This window comes from Pongo abelii, chromosome 17 (assembly GCF_028885655.2).
Source record: "Pongo abelii isolate AG06213 chromosome 17, NHGRI_mPonAbe1-v2.0_pri, whole genome shotgun sequence".
In the NCBI taxonomy this organism is placed as follows: Eukaryota; Metazoa; Chordata; class Mammalia; order Primates; family Hominidae; genus Pongo; species Pongo abelii.
This window is the reverse complement of record NC_072002.2, coordinates 58,043,475-58,070,401: the sequence shown is the minus strand read 5'-3', so window position 1 is coordinate 58,070,401 and position 26,927 is coordinate 58,043,475. Positions and strand designations below refer to the sequence as shown.

At 36.1% G+C, this 26,927-nt stretch overlaps 1 long non-coding RNA gene across 1 annotated transcript in view; it reads left to right on the top strand.

Annotated features, from left to right (window-relative positions):
* The first annotated feature begins 1,548 nt into the window (after positions 1 to 1,548).
* LOC129051557 (uncharacterized) overlaps positions 1,549 to 26,927 on the top strand; it is a 38,312-nt gene continuing 12,933 nt past the window's right edge. Inside the window, exons 1-2 of the long non-coding RNA XR_008515926.2 lie at positions 1,549 to 2,445; positions 5,228 to 5,275. This is a non-coding gene — a long non-coding RNA (uncharacterized LOC129051557). The remainder of the gene's footprint in view (positions 2,446 to 5,227; positions 5,276 to 26,927) is intronic.

The following is a 26,927-nucleotide window of genomic DNA, read 5'->3' as shown; positions in this document are numbered from 1 at the left end:
CTTTGTAATATTCTAAAGTCTGGAATCTACAAAGTGTGCAATTAAAATAAAGAGAAATAACACTTATAACAGCAATGGGAAAGAATGGGATTCAGGGAAGATTTTCTAGAAGAGTTGCCATTGGAGGTAGATATTAAAGGATGAAGAAATAATTTTCCAGGCTAAGAAGATAAGACTGTAGGGAGTGTGTACTCTAAGATAGTACAGGTTCCAAAAAATACAGAAGCGTGAATTACACTGGGCTTCTATAACTGTCTGGCATTATAATATAGAGTATGAGACAAGAATGGCAAGCAATGATTCTGGAGAGTCAGAAAGGGCCAACTGAAGGAAGATTTGTAAACCATGCTATAAATTGTACTGAAACCGGGAAAGGGTTATCATGCAGAAATTCAAGGAAAAGAATATGTTATAAAATTAGTAGAATTTGATAATGGGTTAACTACTGTGGTGAGGCAGGGGAAGAGGTCTAAGTTGAATTTTGGTTTCCTTTCTTAATCAATTAAGGAATAAAGAAAGAGACGAGTTAGTGCAGTTGAGGCCAGGTAATACCGTCTTTAGTTTTTAACATGCTGGAGATGTTAATAAAGCATTTATGTCTATAAATATCTGAAGCTCAAGAGAGGAAATATCTGAAGATATCTGAAGCTAGGCTAGAGATTGCTAGAAACATAGATGTTGGTGTATATCCAGGTCAAGTGAGTCAGGGAGAAGAAGCTCATATAAAAACTTCACAAAGAAAGGAGGCTACTCATTCCCAGGAAAATATTCCTTTTTCTTTGAGTTACATACCTTGTTCTCATATTCCCCCAAGTTTTATTATTCTGTATTTCTCTCTGAAGCTTTCACTAAAATATTACAATAAGCTAAAAATAATTATACTCCATAGACTCATGCTTGGACAAAGTGAAACCTGGAGAGTATAATTAGAATTTTTCAGCCCTAATGAGCTATATCAGTTAATCTGGAACTAACAGACACAAGAAGTGAGAAATATTTGAACCAATGGCATGCTAGAGCCAGCTGGCATCGCCTTTTTTTTTTAACAACTCTTATTTCGGTGACATTATATTAGTAGCTTGAAATTAACCATGACGGGAGTATTTATACTACAAAAATTGGCTACTTTGGTTTGAATGTTTTGCCCATTCCAAAACTCATGAGTTGAAAGCTTAATTACCAATGCAACAGTATTAGGAAGCAGCACTGAATAGAAGGTGTTTCTGTCATGAAGACTCTGGCCTCATTAATGGAATAAAACTACAATGAAAGCGCTTTCAGCCTTCAGGAGTGGTTTCCTTCCCTTCAACTTTTTTGGTATGTGAGGAATTGTGTCTCTACCCTCTGGAGAATGCAGCCATCAATATGCCATCTTGGAAGTAGAGACTGGGCCCTCACCAGACACTGAACCTACTGGCATTTTGATCTTAGACTTCCCAACCTCCAAAATTTGTAAGGAATAAATTTCATTTTTTTTATAGATTACACAGTCTCAGGTACTTTTTTATAGCAAAACAAAACAGACTAAGACATTGGCAAACCCTATAAATCAATATTGATCATTTTTTCCTAAGGAGTTGATTGATAAATATTTGCCAGCACACTACTGTCTCATCCATATAAATAGATACTCCTTTCTTAATGAATATCTTCAAAAGCAGTCATGGAAACAGCAAGAGAAACACTCAAAACAACTCTGGAAGATCCACAGGCACCATATTAGAAAATATAAAGAAGAACTATAGCAAGAATGAGAAGTGGGTTTCAGGTTGGGAGAGGTTACAGATTCACCGTCTAAACAGATAAATCTCCTAACATCTTTATATCTGAGTGCTATTACCTGTCAAGAGGAAATAATGACTTAACACAAAAGAATACATATTAAAAGTTAAGTGATTATTTTAAGAAGTTTGACATGCTATGCATGTGAGCTATTATCAGTAACTCAAGGATTTCAACATCAAAAAAGTGTATTCAGACTTCAAAGGCATCACTAAATTTTGCCTTTAGTACCATCTTACTTCACTTGAATTCTCTAAACTCCAGTGGCCTACAGGGAGCTATATGGCTTTCTGTGCATTGGAATCGTAGTATAATCAATCCTTTTGTTTCTCCACATATATTAAGTATCTCTACATTGGGATTTGCTGTCTGTCTTGCTATTAACAATAGGGAAGAGAATCATTGCTGGTATTTCTGCTTGGGAAAGCTAGAAATCTAGTTGTGATTGTTTTCAAACAGCCTGAGAGCATGGCACTGATAATTTTAGAATTAAATTATGTTTTACTATGTAAATTAGAAAGTGCTTTTGTGATGAGTTTTTCTAATTCAGTTCCTGGAGAGGAGTTGATGCTGCACAGTGAATTGAGGGCCAAATCAGCAATACAACCTGGGTCTCCTGGATTTCAGCACATGGCCTTTCCAAGATAACATGCTACTTTCTCGGTATGTAAAAAGAAATTTTTCAAAGCAAAATTGCAATTGTCTATAGTCAGAATTGTCAGGTCCTCTCTCATTCCTCATCCAAGACAATGTGCCCTTTGAGGTTCAGTTTGAGTCTCACTTTCTTCATGCAGTTACTGCAATGACTTAGCACCCAATGATCCCTTCCATTCCTATAGAAACGTAGCACAATTTTAGGATGTGATTATATTCTAGCTTGTAGCATATATGTGAGTGAATCTCCCCGAAAAGTATGCAGATTCCTTGATAACAAAGTAAATATCATTTTATCTTTTTATCTTTCTGTATCTCTCACACTGTTTGGCATAAAGTAGACCTAGAATAATTTTTTTTTTTTATTGTAGAGATAGAATCTTGCTCTGTCACCCAGGCTGGAGTACAGTGGCGCGATCTCGGCTCACTGCAACCTCCACCTCCCCAGTTCAAGCGATTCTCATGCCTCAGCCTCCCAAGTAGCTGGGATTACCGGCACGTGCCACCATGCCCAGCTAATTTCTTTTGTATTTTACTGGAGAGGGGGTTTCACTGTGTTGCCCAGGCTGGTCTGGAACTCCTGATCTCAGGCAATCTGCCCGCCTCGACCTACCAAAGTGCTAGGCTTACAGGCATGAACCACCACGCCCAACCTTAAAATAATTTCTGTGTGAATACCAGCTAATAGATAAAAGCGAATGTGTGCCAAAAAATCCATACTTAGAGCTAACACATGTTCCATGCACATTTGGACAAATAGACTATGGAATTCAAAAACATATGTGGCCCACTCAATATATACATGATGAGATGATGTATTTATAGAAGAGTTTTTTTAGAGTTAATTTATGTGTACTATATTTGAAGCCAGTAGTTTCTTAGAAGGTTTTCCCCTGTCCACCTGATGGATATCTAATTAGTATGCTTTAAATTTAGAAAGCATGAATTAATTGCTGAGAACATTTCTTTGAAGAAATGGTACTAAAAAATACCTCCCTGAAATAAGATTTTTAAATGAATTATAAAGACGCTCAGCCAGCCGCTTGCCTCCTTGTCTTGACAAAGGAATATTGTGCATTATTTTGTTATTAATTCATGTTTAGTGAAATATTTTAAAAAATAATAATAATGTAGAAAAACAAAAGCTTTGAAACATAGCAACTCCTATGGCATTTTTTTCCCCTGCTCTGACTCAACTGCATTACCCAGTCTGAAAAATATGCCACATGACTGCATATTGGTTTTGAGAACAGAGCTGCTGCTCTCCTGTGCTTGGGATCTGAGTCACTGTCTTACACTCCAGTAAAGCTGACAGTTGTTGCAACAATGTTTCTGTGTTCCTAGCCAGCATTGTAATCTAGTAATACCTGGATTTATGTATTAAAAATACAATGTAATGGTCTCTTAACATACCTCCATTAATTTTTCAATTCTCCATTATTTATCCATTTATTCATCATTCATCAAATAATTCAGTGTCTCTTGGGGGCATTTAAGGTACCAAGGATACTATTGTAAATGTGACATTCCTCGCATGGAACAAATCTAGGCAGACAGACACTAAAGACTTCAGAGAGGCATTAAAGACCCCAGTGAAGATGCTGGGTAGAGAAACATCTGAGTAGGAGTTAGCTGAGAGCAGAAGGATAAGGAGGAATTAGCCAAAACCTGAAATCCTAAATGTTTCTCTCCCTTTTTGAATTAACTGAAAACAGATGATATTTCAGGATATTTAATCAAGAGTAAAAGCTGCCATGCAGCACAACTCAACACACTTTCTACCATGCCTACTATAGCAAATCATCTCAATTGTTTAATTAATCTAGTCACCTCACATGCCTCAGTAAAATCTTGTAGGTGTGTGTGGATAATCTGTCTGCTACTTCCTCATGTATCTCAAGGCCTTCGAATATACTCATTCTCCAAAGCTGAAAAAGACATCTCTCCACTTAAAATCATCCAGGGGCTTCTGATGTGATTTGGAGAAGGAACTAAAATCCTGAGTCCAGCTATCTTTACCCCCATCTCACTCTGTCCCAGTCATGCGCAGCTTCTTTCTGTTTCTTGGTAAGGCCACGTTCCTATCAGAAACTTGTGTGCTCTTCCTACACAGCCTGGAATACACATCAGGCTGATATCTACATGATTTATAGTGTCACATATTTCAGGTGTCTTCTCAAATGTCATCTCAGCATGACAGTTTTCTCACTATCATACTTAAAATAGTCTTTCTGTCTCATCAATCACTTTTTTTCTTCTATGCTTTATTTTTCTCCGTAACACTATTACCATCAGACATGCCATTTTCTTTACTCATTTATATCATTATTTTGTCTTCCTCCTTCCCCCTGGCATATGCTACATTTGAGCAGGCAATATTGCCTGTTGTTTCATCACTGAATTTCCAGTTCCTAAAATAGTGTTTGTCAACATAGAGATTTTGAATGAATGAACAGGTAAGTAGTAATAACAACTTATTCCTAGGTTCCTTTCAACTGCAAATATGTATATTATATACATACATACAAATCTTTACATTACATTTTTAATCCTCTAACTTGCTGCTTTAGGAAATCCGGGACTTGATGACATAATAAAATTTCTTCTCATTCAAAAGAAAGAACCATTGTTTTAAAGTAAGTGATTCTCACAGATGGTCATGAGAAATTCATTAATCTGTCCTTCTACTTTAAATGGAACATGGATATTTAAAAGGTGAGAGACAATGTTAAACAATGTGTTGTCTTTAGCACACAGAATAAAAATCATTAGTTCAATTTCTATTCCACAGATTTTGAAGAAAAAGAAAGCTCACCTAAAGAGAAAATAGAGAAAAACTGTAAGTATTAATGTACTATTATAAGTCTCTATTACAAAGACAGGTTTATATGAAATAAAAAAGCACATAAAGTATGCCACAGGCTCATTACTTAAAATAAAATTTTATGGCAGAATTGGCCAGACAGACTTTTATACTATTAGATAATTAAGTAGTGATATTAGAGTTTTTTAAACAACTTTTTAAAATTATGAGAATATTCAAACATTAACAAAAATAGAAACAACAATATGATGAAACTTACTGTACCCAACACCCAGTTGTAACAATTATCAACAGCCTGCTGTACTATAGTGTGTTTGGATGTCTTTTGGGGATGCCAAAAATAAAAGCATTTTTTTTTTCTTATAAAAGATGGTAAAAAAAAAAGGTCATATGTGTTTAAAATCTTCTCAAAATATATACTCATATTTTCAAAATACCTGGATCTACAATTCAAGAAGAGGTTAATTTTATTAGTTACTATTACTAACACTTTCAGTGAATAAAGTGAGCATCAGGGATTTTTGGACACTTGGTCAAGGTTATACAATTAATAATTGAAAGAGTGAAGATATGAACTCATGTTTTCTGACTGTGCTCTAAAATTATCCCGGAATTAAATATAGCTATTTTAATAAGAATTTTATTCCTGATTTTTCTCACGGAATATTTTCTAATTAAATCTATACTTTTCTTGAATTATTTTCCATTATTTGTTAAATCTGGACATTTATTACATTTACTTTTATATCATTTTTGTTTATTGTGTGATTATTTTATATGTGATTATTATAATCTACTCAATGAGAAATCCTGTCTAATGTTGTATGCATTAACAAATGCAGAGATTAACAAGTAGTATATTTCAGAAATACTTCTGCCATACTAAATTATCATATTTGTTAAGCAAGTAATGACCCCAAAACCAACACATAAATATCTGTTCTTTGCATAGAAGATATTATTTTCATAAGAGAATTAAAGGAAATGTTTTTCTTTGAATAAATCTATTTATTTTTTTGAACTTGAATAATTCAACCTTTATTAAATAATTTAAATGTAAAACTGTTGGAACTTTAAATTATTCTGAGCCTCGAGAGGAATGAGGCTTGCAGCCTGAGTCATATGGCATGCAATTGCACGACTTTTGTTTCTATAAATAACTAGGAAAACCAAACAGCACCAGAAATGAGACCCCCTCAGATCACTGCCCCTCCTCATGGAACAATAAAGCAATCTTGCTTGGCATGTAACCAATAGAATCTGTACCAATCTGTAACCAGTTGAATCACCGTAACATATGCACTAGCTTCATAGGAAGAATTCTGTAAACCTGCTAAAGTTTCTCTTTCTCTGCTAATGTAAGTGAAACCTTAACTTTTCCATTTGGAGCACTGACCCTATTCCTTTAGAACTGGTGTCTCTTTGGTGAATATCCTCAAGCTTTGTATTAATACTTAAATAAACGTTATACTTTTCTGAATATCATTATTTAAGATTGACCTTCTGGGGACCACAAAGGGACCAGAAGCAAACCTCCAGCAATGTCCACCACTTTACCCACAGGGTACCCTGGGAACCATCACGAATTACATTTGTTTACCTGACCTTGCTAGTCAACGGAATCTCTGGTAAACTTCTCTTGTGTTCAAATCCTCATGGCTTTGTTGAAGAATTCAGACGTTATTTGAACTACACACATTCTTAACTCAGTAGAGTAGGTATTAAAGCTCTACTGTAAGGTAGGAGTTTTGTTTGTTATTTTCTAGAGCTTTGCTAATCATGAATTTGTGATTTTTACTTTTCTCTGAGGGTAGGATTTTGTTTGAAATTACTAAGAGTTTTTACAAACTTTTCTTTCCTTCAAAATTGTGGTCAGGGAGAAAACAGTTTCTCTGAAAAGAAAATGTAAATCTTTTTGGGTTAAGCAAAAAAAAAAAAAACAAAACAAAAACAAAACAAAAAAACAACCAACCAATAATTGTAATCCTTAAAACTGGCCAGGTTCTGAATTTGGGTTTAGCTGACAAATCTAAACTTTCTTCTCGAGTGACCAAAATTTGAAAAGGCTCTCTATGAGGATGAGGTAAGTCTCAAAGATAAGAGACACTGTTCCTCAGAGACACTGTTCCTCCCAGCTGAAAGGCATCTTAGGCGACTAAGGTCTCACAGGAGTGTGGCAGCTTATTGCTAGTGATGTGAAACTGTACTAACAGAGAGTCTCTCAAGAACATTCAGGGAAGCTTGCTTAATCTGGTAAGGACACATAATGCTTGATCACTGAGTGCCTAAAGCACCCAAATCTCTTGGGACTGAGGAGACATGTAAAACAGGTAGAATCAGCTCAATGGTGACACCTTGAGGAGCTATCCCACAAGTAACACACTGGATCCAATACATCTCCCCAGGTCTTGTTGGTTATTCAAAAAAAAGTCTAAATTGTGGGAAATTGTACTCTCAAGACTTCCTCCTTAAGAACACATCCACCACTAGAAATTCTTGCTGGATTCATGATTAATATTTATTGTGCCTTTTTATGTAGCTGTTTAGAAAAATAGTGTCATATACTTTGTGATGACCCCAAATTACAGTGGCCAAAATGGCGTACCTTTGAAATATCTAAACTAGTTTATCTGTGCACTCAGAGAAAGCTGACTCTAAAGTAAAAATAAATCAATCAATAAATAAATAACTGGGAGAACTATTTTCCGTGGTAGTTAGAACCTTTTAAAGAGTCTCTGATCCAGTCATTTTCTTTCAAGAGGAAAACAAAAGATTTTCAAAAAATTTCTAAATTAAAAACAACTGCTGAAATTTTGATCCCTTCTTCTGCTTCTCCTTCTCCTTTGTCAGAATTTTCTTGTTTGAACTTACATCCTTCTCCCTGTCTACCTTCTCTGCTATTGTGGTTCCATTTCAGAAATGCCATGTGTACAGTAGAGGAGAACCTGTCTTAGTTTATTAACCATGGTCAAAAGTAGAACTTAAAGGCATACATAAAGAATTTCCAGATCCTCTTCAGGCTGCTACTGGATTTACTAAAGAATTTGCATTAAATATTCTCATTTGTGACCCCAGATTCTCTGATTCATGTAAATTGGTTCACCTGTTAGCATCAGAAAGCAAAGCCAAAGATAGGATAGTAAAAGCAAATTAGATAAATTATTTAGAGGATTTTCATAAATTTTCTGAAGCAGATTGTAAATGTATACATAATACTGCCAAAGCTTTATGGCATGCTATCCTGTTAGTTTTCCAAACAGCAGTTGATATGAACAAAATACAACAATGCTGACAAAATCTTGATGATCATGTAATGGCATATCATGAAAGATTTGGAAAAAATTATTTAAACAATAGTCAGGCCTGTCAGAAGAAAGTTATGCTAACCACCAAAATGATACTTTTCTTAACTCAAACATTACAAATGAATTAGATGAAGAATTAGCAATTATAAGAGAGTCTACACCCTAGTTGAGCTATCTCTCAAACTCAAGATCTAGTTATTTTTTTGATTAAATATTCTATACTTGAACACAGAAGAAAAGGAAGAGAAGGTTAAACAGAAAGGAAAGCAAATAAGATCATGAGTTTACAACTAAAGCAATTGTCTAACTAATTTGTAATACCTCAACAATCTAATACATTCCAAAACTCACTCAATTCCCTGCATTACAACTACTGCAAAAAGCCTGGACATTTCAAAAGGGACTGTAGAAAACTGAAATGGAGAGAACAGCAAAAAGCCAAAGAAAAAGAAGAATAAGAATGCTCTGAGAAAATCAAAGAGAACTTCTCTTTTATCTAAACTAATACCTTAGGGGAAAATGAAATTAATTTAAATGGGAGAAAAAATACAAGCTCTCATTGACACTGGAGCTACATTATCAGTGATAAAAATCCACTTTATTACAATACCACGTTCCCTGGAGTGAAAAAAAAAACAAAAAAAAAATACAGCACCCCCTGAATCTAAAATAAACATTGAAAAATAAATAAAATTAAAACAAAAATATAAATGGTAGGTATAATAAGTATTCCTATATCAGTATATAAACCTCAATCTACAATTTTTCAGTTGGGTCCCTTACAGAGAATACATGTTTTCCTCTTGGTCCCTCAATCCCCAGTCATTTAATAGGGAAAGACATTTTAGAATTATACAATACCCGTATCTCTTTCTCACAAAAGGGGAAAAGATATTTACAATTAGAATATAAAGTAGAATTGTTACACTTAAATCCTCTCTGACCCTTTAAAAAATACTCTAGGGGCCTTGGAAGGGATGAGACCTATAAATATGCATTATATAAAAAGAGGCTTGATTATTCTCTGTACATGCCTATCCCATATAACATTTCAATTCAGTGGTACCAAATCCTCCTATGTTTTTTACTGTCATCCCATCTGAAGGTGAGTTCTTTACTGTGATCATTAATATTTTCAACTTGACTTGATTGAAGGATGCAAAGCATTGTTTCTCGGTGTATCTTGGTGTTTCTGGGTGTTGCCAGAAGAGATTAACACTTTCAGTCAGTGGACTTGGAGAGGAAGACCTGCCCTCTGGAAGACCTACCCATATTGTAGGTAGGCACCATCCAATTGGCTGCCAGCACTGCTAGAAAAAGCAGGCAGAAAAAGGTGAAAGATGCCAATTTGCTGAATCTTCCGGCCTTCATCTTTCTCCTGGGCTGAATGCTTCCTGCCCTTGAACATCAGACTCAAAACTCTTCAGCTTCTGGGCCCTTGGACTTACACTAGTGGTTTGCCAGGGGCTCTTGGGCCTTCAGTCACAGACTGAAGACTGCACTGCCAGCTTCCCTACTTTTGAAGTTTTGGGACTCAGACTGGCTTCTTTGCTCCTCAGATGGCCTACTGTGGGACTCCATCTTGTGGTCTTGTGAGTCAATTCTCCTTAATAAACTCCCTTTATATATACATCTATCCTATTAATTATTTCCCTCTGGAGAGCCCTGATTAATACATTTACCACAATAGATCTATTTAGTGCATTCTTTAGCATTCCTTCAGATAAAAATAATCAATTGATTTTCACATTCACTTGGGAAGTTAGACAATACATATGAACAGCTAACACATTATGGATATAGTGAGAGTCCAATTTATCTTTTACAAATATTAAAAATAGACATTTCAAATGTCAACTTCCCTAAGAAGTCCACCTTGATACACTATAGAGTTAATTTACTTTTCTTCTCTGCTCCGGGGATAAGCAGGCCTCCATAGAGGATGGAATTTATTTATTATGACAATTAGCTTCAAAGGGACATGAGGTCTTGAAGAAGAAACCTCCAGGTTTGTCACAAACAAGTTAGGTGTTTAGGGCACTTAATACCAAAGGAAGGTCTTTTTATCAATCTTGATATAATAAAAAGAATATTGGCTTTTCCTGTCTCTAAAACTAAGAAATAACTGAGAAGAATTTGAGAGTTGGTGAAACATTGGAGAAATTTTAATTTCAAACCTCATCCTAAAAACTCAGAGTTTATATACTCTTTTAAAACAAAATAGGCCAGGACTGATAGAATGGACAGAGGAAAATCAGTTAACATTGGAAAAACTTAAGTCTTTTAGATACTTCAGTATTAGGACATCCTACAAATAATATTTTATTTTCACTATTTATTCATGAAAATCAGGGAGATATTTTAGGCATTCTGATTCAAACACATAGAGATCAAAATAGACCTGTAGAGTACTATAGTTTACAACTGGACCCTGTGGCTAAAAGAATGCCACCTTGCATGAAAGTAATAATTCTTCCCCATGAATAAAAGCAACTGAATAAATTGTGATGAAATCTCCCCTCACTGTCTTTATTCCACATTCTGAGGAAGCACTTCTAAACTCCCACCATACTCAACACTCTTCAGTTAGTAGACTGGCTTCTTATAAAGTTCTTCTTTCTGCTCCCCTATTACACTCTTCAAATATAATAACCTAAATTTTACCACTCTTCTACCCCTGCTTTCAGATGAAATGCGACATGATTACATAATCTTAACTGACCAACTTCTCTCACCCAGGATGCACCTATTAGAAACTCCCTTTAGTAATGCTGATGTTGTTTGGTTTACAGATGGATCTTACTTAAAGGATGAATCTGGAATTTAACATGCAAGTTATGCGAGAGTATCTTTGACTGAGGAAATAGAAAGCGCTTATCTTCTAGGAACAACCTCAGCTCAACAAGCAGAGTTAATAACATTAACTAGAGCCTGTCAATTGACAAAAGGAATAATTGCTAATGTTTATACAGATAGCAGATATGCTTTTGAAGTAGCTCATGACTTTGAGGCACTATGGAAACAAAGAAGATTTTTAACCTCTTCCTATGAGCCCATAAAAAATGGACACCCAGTTTCAAAATTATTGGAAGCTATATTATTGCCAAAATCATTAGCCATTGTTAGTTTCCCAGCCATTAAAAGACAAACACCCTAGAAAGCAAAGAAAATCAATTAGCAACTAGTACAGCAAAAATAGCTGCCCTACTTATATTTAAACAAGAAAATCAAGCCATTTTAGCTTTCAAGGAAGCACTTGATTTTGATAATTCAACTCAATCCAAAGCCCCAAAAAATAGAACAGGAAAATTGAGACAAAAAACGGAGAAACAATTGAGAAACAAAAAGTTCTCCTCTCAAACTGTGTGACGGTATGAACCAAGAGGTCAGCCCATACTTCCATCCCAATCACCGTCATCTTTCTCAACGTGTGTGTGTGATTTAACTCATTGGAGCCTTGATAAGATGATTGCTTGGAGCAAATTGGAGCAAACAATATTATTGAAAACCTCCATTTGTTGCTTATAAGGTGTACAATTGCTATCATATCTGCACAAAACATAATCCAGGGAAACCTTTACATCGTTTGCAAAGTCACTTTTCTTTATGGGATGACCCTTCCAAAGTATGACAACTAGATTTTATTCAACTACTGCCATCACAAGAGTACAAATATGTCCTAGTGATGGCTTGTAGATTTTCTTATTGGGTAGAAGCATTTTGATGTGAAACAGCAACAGCCATAGTGTTAAATAAAATTCTCTTAGAAAAAAAATATTCTAACATGAAGAATTTTCCTAAACTTTATACAACAGAAGTATTCATTTTACTAGACAAGTAATCTAGTCAGTATATGATATCTTGCCCATTCTTCAACATTTCCATTGTGCTTATCACCTCCAGTCATCTGAGTTAGTGGAAAACACAAATGGAACAATGAAAACTCAATTGGCAAGATTAACTAAGTATTTTAAAATTCCTTGGCCAAAAGCTCTTTCATTAGTCTTGCTTAAACTAAAATTTATCCCTTTTGGTAAATACCAAGTGTCTCCATTTGAAATTATAACAGGCTGACATATGAAATTATCTCCAGTAAATTGTGAATTTGTGATATCAAAAGGGGATATGTTGTATTATTGCAGTGGCTTTACGAGGCAGCTAACTGAAACCTAAAATTTAGAAGACTCTTTCCACAGTAAGTTTACAGGAGATGAGAAACTCAAAGACCAACCAGGAGATTTTTTCTATTGGAAATAGCACGTTTTAAAGGATTGCTTCTAACCAAGGTGGAAGAGACCTTATCATGTGCTCCTAACCAACTCTGGTGCTGCTAAGCTAAAAGAAATTAATTCCTGGATATACAGCACTATTTTAAAGAAAACTGCTTTGCCTGCTTGGACTTCATCTCTAACCAGTAATTTAAAATTCTCAAAGAACCAACAAGGATGAGCAAAAGACAACATCTGAAGTAGTCTACTTTCCCAGGACACCAGACCAGGCCTGCATGTAAATGAATGCTTCATATTAATAATCATTAATGTCAAGAAGGTCTTTCTCTGCAAATTATTACTTATTTGTTTTGTTCCTAGTTCTTATGTTTTGTTGCTACTATCACCAGTTCTTATGACTTTAAAAAAAAACTTTTTCTTGCAGTTAGTTGTGGAATATGCTAATGGATTACAGGAAAAAAAAAACTGTTGGATATGCAGCCACATGCTCCTTTCTAGTGTTACTGGCCTACCACTGTGGTAGGCAAAGAATGAGATTGGATAGAATATCAGAAGTCTATCTGTGTGTCTTAGAAATAGTCATTGGTGCCTGTGATGGTTAATACTAAGTGTCAACTTGATTGGATTGAAGGACGCAAAGTATTGGTCCTGGGTTTTTCTGTGAGGGTGCTGCCAAATAAGATTAACATTTGAGTCAGTAGGCTGAGAAAGGCAGACCCACCCTTAATCTGGGTGGGCACCATCTAATCAGCTGCCAGCATGGTCAGAACATAAAGCAGGCAGAAACAACATGAAAAGGTTAGACTGCTTAGCCTCCCAGCCTACACCATTCTCCTATGCTGGATGCTTCCTGCCCTCGAACATCACACTCCAAGTTCTTCAGCTTTGGGACTCGGACAGGCTTCCTTGCTCCTCAGCTTGTAGATGGCCTATTGTGGGACTTTGTGATCATGTGAGTTAATACTACTTATTAAACTCCCCTTGATATATGTATATATATATAATATATATAAGATATATTTTGTATATATAGGTATATATAGTATATAGGATAAATATATATATATATAAAAAAAATTAGTTCTATCTCTGTAGAGAACCCTGACGAATACAGTGCCTAACATTAATATGACAAAAATGATGTGCATCACTGGCTTCTTAAAAAATTGTACTTGAAGTTCCAGGATACACATGAAGAATGTGTAGGTTTGTTACACAGGTATATGTAATGCCACTGATGGTTTGCTGCACCTATCAACATGTCATCTAGGTTTAAAGCCCCACATGCATTAGTTATTTGTCCTAATTCTTTCCCTCTCCTCCGCCCCCATCGTCTGACAGGCCCCGGTGTGTGTTGTTCCCCTCCCTGTCGTGTGTTCTCATTGTTCAACTCCCACTTATGAGTGAGAACATGTGGTGTTTGGTTTTCTGTTCCTGTGTTAGTTTGCTAAGGATGATGGCTTCCAGATTCATTCATGTCCCTGCAAAGGACAGGATCTCATTCCTTTTTATGGCTGCATAGTATTCCATTCCATGGTGTATATGTTTCACATTTTCATTATCAGTCTATCACTGATGGGCATTTGGGTTGGTTCATGTCTTTGCTATTGTAAATAATGCTGCAATAAACATACATAATGCATGTGTCTTTGTAGTAGAATGATTTATATTCCTTTGGGTATATACTCAGTAGTGGGATTGCAGGGTCAAATGGTATTTCTGGTTCTAGATCCTTGAGGAATCACCACACTGTCTTCTACAATGATTGAACTAATTTATATTCCCATCAACAGTGTAAAAGCATTCCTGTTTCTCCACAGCCTAACCACCATCTATTGTTTCTTGACTTTTTAAAAATTGCCATTCTGACTGGAATGAGATGGTATCTCATTGTGGTTTCAATTAGTATTTCTCTAATGATCAGTGATGTTAGGCTTTTTTTATGTTGGTTGGCCACATAAATGTCTTCTTTTGAGAAATATCCATTTATACCCTTTGCCCACTATTTAAGTGGTTATTTTTCTTGAAAAGTTGTTTAAGTGTCTTGTAGATTCTGGATATTAGACCATTGTCAGATGGGTAGATTGCAAAAATTTTCTTCCATTCTGTCAGTTGCCTGTTCACTCTGATGATACTTTCTTTTTCTGTGCAGAAGCTCTTGGGTTTATTTAATTAGGTCACATTTGTCAATTCTGACTTTTGTTGCAATTGCTTTTGGCATTTTTGTCATGAAGTCTTTGCCCATGCCTATGTCCTGAATGGTATTGCTTAGGTTTTCTTCTAGGGTTTTTATGGTTTTGGGTTTTACATTTAAGTCTTAATCCATCTTGAGCTAATTGTTGCAAAGGTGTAAGGAAGAGGTGCAGTTTCAGTTTGCTGTATATGGCTAGCCAGTTTTCTCAGTATCATTTATCAATTGCTTGTTTTTGTTCAGTTTGTTGAAGATCGGAAGGTTGTAGATGTGTGATGTTATTTCTAAGGTCTCTGTTCTGTTCCATTGTTCTATATGTCTGTTTTGGTACCAGTACCATGCTGTTTTGGTTTCTGTAACTCTGTAGCATAGTTTGAAGTCAGGTAGCGTGATGCCTTCGGCTTTGTTCATTTTGCTTAGGATTGTCTTTGCTATACAGGCACATTTTTGGTTCCAAATGAAATTTCAAGTAGTTTTTTTCTAATTCTGTGAAGAATGTCAGTGGTAGTTTGACGGGAATAGCATTGAATCTATAAATTATTTTGGGCAGTATGGCCATTTTCATGATATTAATTCTTCCTATCCATGAGGATGGAAAGTTTTTCCATTTGTTTTTTTCCTCTCTTATTTCCTTGAGCAGTGGTTTGTAGTTCTCTTTGAACAGGTCCTTTACATCACTTGTTAGCTGTATTCCTGTATTTCCTTTTGTAGAAATTGGCCTTTTAATAATACTTTACAAAGCAAAAGACATGGGAAAAGCTTTCAGGTAAAAGAGAACAGTTTGTTAGTTTGAATGCTGATGCTTCCCCAGCTAAGAGATAAGACAACTAGATTTTAGGAGAGTATAACAAAAATGTGGGACAGTTTCATCTTACCTTCTTTTTTTTTTTGGTCAGTTTAGTCTGCTTCTCTCTTTATACTGGAAGCAAAAGAATCACACCAAAGTTACATAAGGCAGTAACATTAGACATATGGAATGGATACATAAAGAATGATGTGTCCATGCCATTATATTACAAAGTGCTGATTGGCATGCCACTGAATGGCACAGCAACTGAGTATTTATCGACTAGTTTCAAATGAAACATCTTGGCTATGCAGCACCAATCTATGGCCATGGTTACCCCCAGGATGGTTAGAATGGTGCTCTTTGGTTTATTAGAATGGTGCTCTTTGGTTTATGCCTGGACACAAAGTCAAATAGTTTATACTCTTTTAAAGCCCACAAATCTTCCTCATTTACAACTGGTATGATCCACTGGTATGATCATTTAGCTTCCATCTTTCTGTCACAACTGGGTATTGAAGATGTCATTTGGCATGTAGAGGCCCTAAGCAATTACACAAAAAAGCCCTATATGATAGCTGTCTGGGTATTATGTGACTAAAAAATGATGTTGCGCTTATGAGAAAGGTTGTATTACAGAACTGTATGGCTTTAGACATGTTCACTGTAGCTCAAAGATGAACCTGCATGGTCACAGGACTAAGTATCATATCTCAGATGAATCAGATGACATCACTAAAGTGATGGGTGATATGAAAACCCAAGTAAGTAACCTTTCAGATCTGATATGGTTTGTCTCTGTGTCCCCATCCAAATCTCATCTCAAATTGTAATCCCTGCATTTCAAGGGAGATACCTGTAGTCCCCACATGTCAAGGGAGGGAAGTGATTGGATCATGGGGGTGGTTTATTCCATGCTGTTCTCATGATAGTGAGGGAGTTCTCACGAGATCTGATGGTTTTAAAAGTGTGGCACTTCCCCACTCACTCACTTTTCTACTTCCTGCCACCTTGTGAAAAAGGTGCCTGATTCCCCTTCACCTTCCGTCATGATTATAAGTTTCCTGAAGTCTCCCCAGCCAAGCAGAACTGTCAGTCAATTAAGGCTCTTTCTTTTATAAATTACCCAGTCTTGGGTATTTCTTTATAGCAGTGTGAAAATGGACTAATACAAGATCGGACGCCCTCTCTACACAGTAGGCTAAGCAGCTGGTTTGGATCTTAGGGAATTTGATGGCATAAGCTATTACTTATTCCCAGAGTTAAAATCATTTGCTGTGTTTTATCCTATTTTTGTCTTTACTGCTGCTGTAGCATTTGTTCAAAATGTAGTCAATGTACAACTGAATGCACTAAAATGATGGTTGCTCAAAGAATTACATTCATTGAAGGTGCAATCATCAATGTGCAGCCCGACTCAGGTCACAAAGTTACTTCCTTCATGTTGCTTTAAATTTGGCCTATACCCCATGCTATGGTTTGACTGTGTCCCCATCTAAATCTCATCTTGAATTCCCATGTGTTGCGGGAGGGATCCGGTGGTCTGATGGGAAGTAATTGAATCATAGAGGCAGGTCTGTCCCATGTTTTTCTGGTGATAGTGAATAAGTCTCACAAAATCTGATGGTTTTATAAGGGGAAGTTTCCCTGCACAAGCTCTCTTTTTGCCTGAAGCCATCCATGTAAGATGTGACTTGCTCCTCCTTGCCTTCTGCCATGATTGTGAGGCCTCCAAGTCACATGGAATTGAGAGTCCATTAAACCCTTTTTTTCTGCATAAGTTACGCAGTCTTGGGTATGTCTATATCAGCAGCATGAAAATGAACTAATACACCCCATCAGCTTTATTACCAGAATAATTCCACTGCCATGGTATATGACATTCTAAGAATTAGCATTCCTAGTGACATGGGACTAAGCTCTTGAACATAAAAGGGGCAAAATTGCTTGAGTTTATCTACGATGGTTTCTTCAAAAGATCTTGATGAAAATGGGGAAATGTGAAATTAAATAATTCAAGCTTTATTAAATAATTCAAATTTAAAGTTGTTGGAACTTTAAATTATTCTGAGCCTTGAGAAGAATGTGTCCATGCAGCCTGAGTTACAGAGCATACAACTGCAACTTCTACATTTTTTTCTCTATAAATAATTAGGAAGACCAAACAACACCAGATATAAAAGCCCCATAGATCACTGCCTCTACTCAGACAACAATAAAGTAATCTTCCTTGGAATGCAGCAATCTGTAACTAATCAAATTGCTATAATGTATGCACTGGTCTCATCTAGAAAATGTTGTAATTCTGCAAAAGTTTCTCTGTCTCTGCCTATATAAGTGAAACTTTCACTTCTCCACTTTGGAATGCTAACCCCATTCATTTAGAGTTGATGTTTCCTGGATGGCTATTCTCAAGTTCTGCTCTCAAATAAGCTCTATATCTAATTATATTTTCTGAATCTCATTAAAGGTTGACATTTGAAACAAGAAGAACCATAAATACACTAATGTCTCTTCATTGTTTTCTACTTCAGGGTCATTGAAACTTAAGAAACACAAGCTTCAATGTGTTGAAATGACAAGCTAGCCATAGGTCCATCCAGTCAAAAAGTCCAATAGTCTTGAAGGAATCTAGATTAATGAACTTGAAAATTCTGGTATTATTTTGCAGTTTTTATATTTCAACCTTGGATTATGAAATTTATTAAAAATGGAACATTGGGTTTCACATATATACAAAAAGTAGGAAAATTAAATCAGATGATAAAGTTATAAATTCATTAAAAATGAAGAAGTGCATTCATGATTCCAGTTGGTTTATTTCAAGAAGATAGAATAAGAATACTTCTCAGATGTTTGAAAAAGTTTTGAGAAAAATTAAAAACATAATGATAATAATAATAATAATAAAAGAAAAAAAAAAAAAAAAAAAAAAAGAAAAATTAAAAACATATTGGCTGGAGACGGTTCAATTTCCATAGCTGGGTTATATTGTGATTCAGTAACTGTGAGTCCTACAGTTATGGGCTGAATTGTTTCCCCCCAAAATTTGTATGTTGAAGCACTAATTCCCATTCCCTCAGTTTGTGACTTTATTTAGAGACAGAGTCATTAAGGGGGTGATGAATCTACTAAAAGGCCATTATAGTTGGCCCTAATCCAATCTGATTGGTGTCCTTATAGGAAAAGGAGAGTTGAACACACAGACACTATGAACGCACACACACAGAGAAAGACCATGTGAGGACACCCCAAAATATGACACCGTGACATGCTAAACTAAAGAAGCAGCCTCAAATTCTCTCTGATCTTCTCTTCCCTTCTCCATCTTTCATCTCTCCCAAAACACAGGATAAGGCTGTTTTCTGAAGTTCCTATTAACTGCCTAGAAACCAGAACTCGCAAAAGGAACACATCAGCTCCCCGTGATCTCAATATCTGTGCCGAAGGGAAGACTGAGGAGTTCAATCACACCTAAGCCAACTTTTTTTCAAGATAAATGTTTTATATTGGGCTTGGTCAAATTCCAGACAGAATCACTTACATGTTAATTTCTGTCTGCTGGGCTTATTCATTTTTCCTGAAAATCATTTACCCCTACACTCTCCATCTCTCCTCTCCTCAATGAAGTATTTAAGTGTCAACTATCTGGCCCTCCTTCGAGTTTTCTATGATGCCCATGCAAATAGGCACATGTAATAAATTTATCCTTTTCTCTTGTTAGCATATCTTTTGTTAAAGGAGTGTAGGTCATGACTCTGTGATGAAGAGGAAAAGGATCACACTCTTTTCATCACTATGCAGCCCTAGCAAATGAATACACCTACTTTTTAATGAAATTCAGATAACTGGCTAAGTGTTATATGTTGAAATGGTATTTGTCTCACTCTGTTTTCTGCTTCAGGGATATCATTTTGCCAAAGAAGTATAGGTTTTGTAGTAAGTGTTTAACTGCAATTTCTCAGAATATCTTTTTTTCCATTTAGCACTATCATATATAGGTGCAGAAAGATCTTACCCTGTCAACTCTGTCCCACTACTTTAGATATTCAGAGTCCCATTTCCTTTTCTTGAGTTTAGAAGTGACCTGGATGAGTGTCTGTAATGGAGTATATTACTGTCCATATGCATAACCAGAAAGATTTAAGGAATGTTGTACAGCATGAAACACAGCACACTTGCAAAGAGAAAGCTTCATTAGGGTGTCAGTGAGGGAAATCATCTATGTAGCTTTTGGACATAGGAATGGGAGGTTCACAAGGTAGTGGAAGCTGGAGGCAACACTGTCTTCTACTACTGACTTTTCTTGAGCACAGATCAAGAACTGTTGAGCACAGATCAACTACTGACTTTTCTTGAGCACAGATCTTGTTTCTGGGCTATCTTCTTCAGGTGGCATCTTTCTTTTTCTCATCCCATTCCCCTTATCTTTCTTTTCAATGCATTCATTTCTCCCAGGATTGCCTTTTCATTCTTCTTTGCCTTTTGCTTCCTTTCACTCTTTCCTGAAAAGCAACTTTGTGTATTTTCTTAGTGGATTCAGGGACTGATTTCACTGGATTCAGGGACTAAATTATTAGTAACCACACAGCTCAAAGACAGAGAGTGTTAGGTCTTCAAATCCTCAAAGGAATTGAAAATAATTACTGGGATTTCATTGTCTATTACAGCAAATAAAGAGGGTAGAACTAGGAGATTAATTTACATATCAAAACAATCTTAACATTGCTATTCTGTGTAAGTTTTTGCCTATATGGTATAATTTCAGGAAAAAATAGAAAAATTCTTGCAATCTTGTTTTACATATTTTTTCTGCATTGACATTAAATGCTTTAATTTAATATATATCCCTTTGCAATATTTTCTTTTAATAGGCAGCCTTTTTGATTGGAGAAGAAAGGGAGAAAAGGAGAATTGAATAGTTAGCCCAACACTTCTAACATCATAGTGGTAACGAATTTATCTGAAGTGGTGGTTGCAAAAACAAGTGATCTGTCAAAAGCTTGACTTACCTACTATCTCACATACACATGCACACACAAACATGGACATGTGTAGATTCATGTACACACACACACACACACCCCTACATGATTCCCTTCCATATACCTGAAACATCCTGAGTGAATGAAGTCCCTAGAGGCAAAAAGTCACCTTTCTGAGAAAACTGGAACTTCAAAGTTAACAATTCACACTTTTGCTACTTTGCTACTTACTATGCTGGCTGTGGTGTAAAGAAAAGTTCACATAACTTTTAATAATAGAATTTGTGTTTGTACTTCCTCAACCAATACCTGTGCAAACTGGGAGATAATTTATTAGAGGATTCAAACATAAATATTGCAAAATCACTGCCCACCATTGACAGGCTAGTCTCAGCTGCCTCCTACAGGATGGTGAGTATAGTATAGTAAGGAAGTTAAGCTTTCCTTAGTGAGGACATTCATTCACTCAACAAGCACTAACCACTTACTAGGTGTCAGGCCCTGTTACTGGCAGACAGGCTACAGTAATGAAATACGCAACATTCCTGGTCCAGCCTTGCTGGGTTCCCCCAAATTGGCCCACCAACCTAGTTTATTACCATTAAGCCATACCTCTTTCAGTCCAATCATGTTTCTCCAAAACTATTCATTCTTTCATTAGAATTAGCATTTGAATTAATATAAAAATATATTTTTCCTTGATCTTTGGTTGTATATTTTTGAAGACTTCCTGTGTCACTTAAGACTAGATCATGCCGGTATTTCCTATAGCTCAAGATTCTGCCTTTAACTGTGGCCATAAGAGAAATTTTGTAGTAAGATAGATATGTTTGCTTTTCACAGTGTCAAACTTAAAAGCTTAGGAAAAATCCCTAATAATAATTTTTTGGCCCATATGTTAGAATTATTTTTATTCATTATTTTTAAATTGACAAGCTGAAATTATATATATGGTATACGTTGATGTTTGAAATACACATACATTATAGAATAGCTAGATCAAGCTAATTAACATATGTATTGCATCACATACTTATTTTTTTGCAGTGAGAATACTTAAAATCTATTTTCTTGGTAATTTTCAAGTATAAAATACCTTGTTGTTAACTACAGTCATCATGTTGTACAATTGATCTCTTGAATTTATTCTGTCTAAACATATATATACTTTTTTTTGAGATGGGGTCTTGCTCTGTCGCGCATGCTGGAGTGCAGCGGCGCGATCTCTGCTCACTGCAAACTCTGCCTCCTGGATTCAAGCAATTCCCTGTCTCAGCCTCCCGAGTAGCTGGGATTACAGGTGCCCGCCACCACACCCAGCTAATTTTTGTATTTTTAGTAGAGACAGGGTTTCACTATCTTGGCCAGGGTGATCTTGAACTCCTAACCTTGTGATCCACCTGCCCTCAGCCTCCCAAAGTGCTGGAATTACAGGCATGAGCCACCGTGCCCAGCCATAAAATTTTGTATCCTTTGACTCCTAATAATCTTAACTACTGCCCAACTCATTAAGCATCTATCATACATAAATTTATCTTACCATCATTGTAACCTTCTTATATTTTTCACTTGGATTACTATGTTTTTCTACATGCAAATAAAAAACTATTTGACTAACCTTTACAAAAGACTTTGCTAAATTAATTCGTTATGCTTTTCCCTACCTTATTACTCTGACTTTCATTACAGGAGTGTCAGCCATGAACCTTGTGATGGCTGAGGAAAGGGATTACTTTTTCTCTCTTACATATGTGTGTTTGTGTGCATGTGTGTGTATACACACACATATATTTATATTTTAAGATAAAAATCATGCAATTCACCCACTTGAAGTCTACATTCAATGTTTTTTAGTGTACTCAGAATCATGCAAACCTTATCACAACTTTTTAAAAAAATATTATCATCCTGCAAAGAAATCTTATACACATTAGCAGTCATTACTCATTTGTACTCAATCTGCCCAGACCTAGGCAAACTCTAGTCTATTTTCTGTCTCTTAAAAGTGATTATTTGGTCATTTCATATACATAAGGTTATAAAATATGTTTTTTCATGACCAGTTTTTAATACCTAGCATAATGTTTTCAAGGTTCATCCTTATAGTATGTATCAGTAGTTCATTCTTTCTTATTGCTGAATAATATTCTATTATGTGGATATAATAAATTTTATTTCTCCTTTTATCATTTGATGAACACTTGGGTTGTTTCTATTTTTTTTTTTTTTTTGCTATTATGAGTAATGCTCCTGCAAATATTCACTGTACGTTTTTATGTGGATATAGGTTTCAAAATTTTGTTTTATTATTATACTTTAAGTTCTAGGGTACATGTGTACAACGTGCAGGTTTGTTACATATGTATACATGTGCCATGTTGGTGTGCTGCATCCATTAACTTGTCATTTACATTAGGTATACCTCCTAATGCTATCCCTCCCCACTCCTCCCACCCCATGACGGGGCCCTGTGTCCAAGTATTCTCATTGCTCAATTCTCACCTATGAGTGAGAACATGTGGTATTGGGTTTTTTGTCCTTGGGATAGTTTGCTGAGAATGATGGTTTCCAGCTTCATCCATGTCCCTACAAAGGACATGAACTCGTCCTTTGTTATGGCTGCATAGTATTCCATGATGTATATGTGCCACATTTTCTTAATCCAGTCTATCATTGATGGACATTTGGGTTGGTTCCAAGTCTTTGCTATTGTGAATAGTGGTGCAATAAACATACGTGTGCATGTGTCTTTATAGCAGCATTATTTATAATCCTTTGGGTATATACCCAGTAGTGGGATGGCTGGGTCAAATGGTATTTCTAGTTCTAGATCCTTAAGAAATCGCCACACTGTCTTCCACAATGGTTGAACTAGTTTACAGTCCCACCAACAGTGTAAAAGTGTTCCTATTTCTCCACATCCTCTCCAGCACCTGTTGTTTCCTGACTTTTTAATGACTGCCATTCTAACTGGTGTGAGATGGTATCTCATTGTGGTTTTGATTTGCATTTCTCTGATGGCCAGTGATGATGAGCATTTTTTCATGTGTCTGTTGGCTGCAGAAATGTCTTCTTTTGAGAAGTGTCTGTTCATATCCTTCTCCCATTTTTTGATGGGGTTGGTTTTTTTTCTTGTAAATTTGTTTGAGTTCTTTGTAGATTCTGGATATTAGCCCTTTGTCAGATGGGTAGATTGCAAAAATTTTCTCCCATTCTGTATGTGGCCTGTTCTCTCTGATGGTAGTCTCTTTTGCTGTGCAGAAGATCTTTAATTAGATCCCATTTGTCAATTTTGGCTTTTGTTGCCATTGCTTTTGGTGTTTTAGACATGAAGTCCTTGCCCATGCCTATGTCCTGAATGGTATTGCCTAGGTTTTCTTCTAGGGTTTTTATGGTTTTAGGTCTTTAACTCTTTAATCCATCTTGAATTAATTTTTGTATAAGGTGTAAGGAAGGGATCCAGTTTCAGCTTTCTACATACGGCTGGCCAGTTTTCCCAGCACGATTTATTAAATAGGGAATTCTTTCCCCACTGCTTGTTTTTGTCAGGTTTGTCAAAGATCAAATGGTTGTAGATGTGTGGTATTATTTCTGAGGCTCTATTCTGTTCCATTGGTCTATATCTCTGTTTTGGCACCAGTACCACGTTGTTTTGGTTACTGTAGCCTCGTAGTATAGTTTGAAGTCAGGTAGCGTGATGCCTCCAGCTTTGTTCTTTTGGCTTTTGTCTTGGCAAAGTGGGCTTGTTTTTGGTTCCATATGAACTTTAAAGTAGTTTTTTTCCAATTCTGTGAAGAAAGTCATTGGTAGCTTGATGGGGATGGCATTGAATCTATAAATTACCCTGGGCAGTATGGCCATTTTCACGATATTGATTCTTCCTATCCATGAGCATGGAATGTTCTTTCATTTGTTTTGTGTCCTCTTTTGTTTTGTGTCCTCTTTTGTTTTGTTGAGCAGTGGTTTGTAGTTCTCCTTGAAGAGGTCCTTCACATCCCTTGTAAGTTGGATTTCTAGGTATTTTATTCTCTTTGAAGCAATTGTGAATGGGAGTTCACTCATGATTTGGTTCTCTGTTTGTCTGTTATTGGTGTATAAGAATGCTTATGATTTTTGCACATTGATTTTGTATCCTGAGACTTTGCTGAAGTTCCTTATCAGCTTAAGGAGATTTTGGGCTGAGACAATGGGGTTTTCTAAACATACAATCATGTCATCTGCAAACAGGGACAATTTGACTTCCTCTTTTCCTGCTTAAATACCCTTTATTTCTTTTTCCTGCCTGATTGCCCTGGCCAGAACTTCCAACACTACGTTGAATAGGAGTGGTGAGAGAGGGCATCCCTGTCTTGTGCCAGTTTTCAAAGAGAATGCTTCCAGTTTTTTGCCCATTCAGTATGATATTGGCTGTGGGTTTGTCATAAATAGCTCTTATTATTTTGAGATACAGCCCATCAATACCTAATTTATTAAGAGTTTTTAGCATGAAGGGCTGTTGAATTTTTTCAAAGGCCTTTTCTGCATCTGTTGAGATAATCATGTATTTTTTGTCTTTGGTTCTGTTTATATGCTGGATTATGTTTATTGATTTGCATATGTTGAACCAGCCCTGCATCCCAGGGATGAAGCCCACTTGATAAGAAGAGTCTGGGAGGCACAGAGGCTCCAGAAACAGCAGCTTCATTCACTGAGGCCCGGGGCTGGCCCCATGGCTGCTTTCAGGGGCTCTGGGAGTTTAGCCAGACCAGCAAGCCCACTGCCAGTGCAGCAGGGGCCCATGGGACAGCCTAGCACTTCTCTGGCTGGCTCAGGGACCCACATCCGAGGTATATATCTAGGAGCAGACTTGCTGGATCATATGGTATCTCACTGGTTAATCTTTCAAAAAAATAAAAACAAAAACAGTAGACTGTTTTTCAAAGTGATCCCACCGTTTTATATTCCCATCAACAATGTATGAGAGTTTCCATTTTTCTACCTCCTTACCGATGTTTGTTATACCCTGTTTTGGATTATAGCCATCCTATTGAGTAAGAAGTACTATCTCATTTTGGTTTTGATTTGCATTTCTCTCCTGGCACATGACAGTGAGCATCTTTTCATGTACTTATTGGCCATTTTTGTATTTTCTTTGGTGAAATGTGCATTTAGATCCTTTGTCCATTTTAAATTTGGTAATTTGACTTTTTATTATTGAGTTGTAAGAGTTTTTTATATATTCTAAGTAAAAGCTGCTTATAATATGTGATCTGCAGATATTTTTTCCAAGAATTTATTAGTAATGTAACCTGTGAGGCTGTGTATGTAGGAACCAAAAGATCTCTCTCCATGTTCCAGATTTAAGGGTAAGGTGCCTATGACTTTTTTCCAACATATATCCTTTTGGGGTTTAGACAGGGTTTAATATATTATTGCAAGAAAATTAAAAGAATTAAATGAGCAAACATTTTACAGTAAAACATTTCCCTGTTGTTGTTTTATGTTTCTCTTTGGCCAAGTGCCTAAGATTATGTCACACTTTGAAGAGTTTCTACATATGTCTAAAAACAGGGTAGTAAGTTTAGGGCTGAAGGTCACCTCCTCTCAATTCAGAATGTGGATCTTGGCTTCTTCCTGAAATAAACTCAAACCTTACGGGTCAATGTTTGGTTGGGTCAGCAGCTAAGGCTTTCTCAAAGATGGCCTATTAGTGAAGAGGTCAGCCTGTTTACATTGATGAAAGCATAAATCCTGTCTTGAATAACTAATTCAATTATTCATAATGCATGGTAAAAGGGTGAAGCTCCAGGAAGATACAGCATTTCCCAGCAGTTCTCCCCGGCAGTGCTGATGTCAATAAGGAGGAGATGAAGTGCCAAGACTCATGTAAATAATGGGAAAACAACAAAAATCCTTAAGAAAACAGCACTATTCCCTTAGCAACAATGTGCTTGCAACCCAGTCATTCTGTTCTTAAAAGTTCACCAGCAGGATCTCATTGTTCTAAAATGGAAATTCCAATAGTAAGAAATAGATGCCTTTTTGAAAATAGTGTCTTTTGAAAAGTAGTACAACCTCAGTAAAATCCCAACATATAATTGAAAGTAAAAATAAGGTATGCTTACAGTAATAAAGGAATGACATTTGGGTGCCTGTGTATTGTTTTAAGAAGAAAGAAAAAAAAGGAATAT